The 2,060-nt window shown below is 40.7% G+C and overlaps 1 protein-coding gene across 15 annotated transcripts in view; it reads left to right on the top strand.

The window, feature by feature from the left end:
• The window catches only part of DOCK9 (dedicator of cytokinesis 9), a 275,356-nt gene that overhangs the window by 196,508 nt on the left and 76,788 nt on the right, over positions 1-2,060 (top strand). The gene's annotated exons all lie outside the window — the stretch shown is intronic.

The raw sequence follows: 2,060 nt of genomic DNA on the forward strand, positions 1-2,060 counted from the left end.
TTCCCTACAACAAATTAGAAGATTGGCTCTGAACTTCATTAAAGTTATTGTGTTAAGGGCCAGCCTCCTAGAGCAGTGGGTCAGTGCTGTGCATTGTGGGTCAGATCCCACAGGCCAACTGTTGTTTGAATCCTGTCCCTGGATGACTGAAAACCATGCCGGGCATATGTATGTCTGTGGCCCAAATCCCAGCAGTACGGAGAAGTGGAGGAAGGGGGATTTCAGTGTGACCGTACCCCAGCTGGAGGTACTTCTCTCTCCATCACTGTCTCTCATTTCTCAGTGGCTTTCTGTGTTACACATGCACCCTCTGGAAATAATGAAAAAGTGGAAACACAGCCAAATGCGAAAATTCCTCTAAAAAAATAAAGTCACTGAATGAAGAACTCCTTTGGGAAAAAAATGTCAATTTTTTTGAGAACCTAAGGCCCTCTTATGCTGAATGTATTTGGTGGCAGAAGATGTGGTATGACACACCCCCTGGAACATTGTTCTGCCTGAAAATATTGTTTGTTTTCTATCAAGCTTCTCTTGCAGCTGCATTTGCAGGCTGACATTATGTAATTCAGATAATAGGAATGACCTGCCTGTCATAAAGTGGATAACGCCTGGGATATTTTACTTTCCTGGCCACTCATTTCTTTAAAATAGCTGTAAAAAAAATAATAAAATAAATAAACACACTAACAAACTAACTAACTAATGGCAAGATTTTCCTTGACTGATGATCAAATATAAAAGCACAGGGCACTTTTTCTGATATTTAAGTTATGAAGTTGAAATTCATCTCGTGTAAGCCAAAAATCCTCAACTTTGCTTTATGTTAGTGAGTTTTAGCCAACTTTATAATTCTCTTTTTCCTTTCTTTAAAATTTCCTTTAAAATACTTTAAATTTTAAATACTGAATATGATATCTGATTAGACTATGACTGCTTTTTCAAGACAAACATACCAGAACTTTTGATCCAAGTGAAAGTGATCCTTTTATGTCATCTCTTTGGAAAATCATACACATATTTTGAAATGCAACTACCTCTTCAAAAAAAATTTAGAGTATCTTTTTTCCAATTACCTTTGAGTTATCCATTTTTTTTCCTCTATAGTAAAATTAGAATTTGTATACAAGTTCCATTTAAGAAATCTCTACCCCCAAGGTTGTGAAGATACTCTCTAGTATTTTCTTTGAAGGCTGTATTGTATAGATTTTTACAGTTAAATCTGAATATAATCAAAAGTTGGACTTTCTCATTTCCTACTACAGAATTAATGTTTCTGTCTGGCATGAAGAAGGGAGAGTGAGTGCCTCCAGAACAAGTTTGCCAGATGGACATCCAACATCAGTTGTGTAACTGTGCAGCTGCTCGTTCATTCATTCCATATTTAATACATCCTCTGCGCTCTGGGCCCCTTCCTGTCTTGGCCCCCCTCGTGCCTCCTCCTTCTTTGTAGAGCTTAGTCCTGTCTTCCCATTCTCTTCAACGAGTAGCTGAGCTCAGAGCCAGAAATGGCAATGTTGGTGCCACGTTGCCAGCCCTTCCGTTGGGTGGGTGCTAAGGATGACCACAGATGGCCACAGGGTGATCCTGTGAGGCGTTCCAGCATTCTTTTGGTTCTTGGGTGCTCACCTTAATTGGATAACTAGCCTTAAGTAACTAGAGTCTGTCCCTGTGGATTCTAAACTCAAAACCCCCCAAAAGATGCAAATTCCCCAACCCACCTTTTAAATTCACCTATCATTCTTTAGGTTGATAAATGGGAGAATTACCTAACTACTCTGAGACTTCACTAGCTCATCTGTAAATAGGAATTCTCTCTCCTGCCTTGGATTAGGATGAGGATTAGGTAACATGTTTGGAATCGTGGGAGCACCTGGCATGGGGCCTGGCACACACAGATTCTCTGTGTGTGCCTCATATCTTCTCTGCTGGCACCGTCCTTGACAGGAGAGAGGGAACCTGTCATCACGCACCTTCGGAAACCATCACTATTTCTGCAGTCACCCTCTCAGCTCAGCTTGGACCCCAAGGACTCAAGGACTTTTCCCCAGGAGAAATCTCTT

The sequence above is a fragment of the Tupaia chinensis genome, unplaced genomic scaffold (assembly GCF_000334495.1).
Source record: "Tupaia chinensis unplaced genomic scaffold, TupChi_1.0 Scaffold000057_1, whole genome shotgun sequence".
NCBI lineage: Eukaryota > Metazoa > Chordata > Mammalia > Scandentia > Tupaiidae > Tupaia > Tupaia belangeri.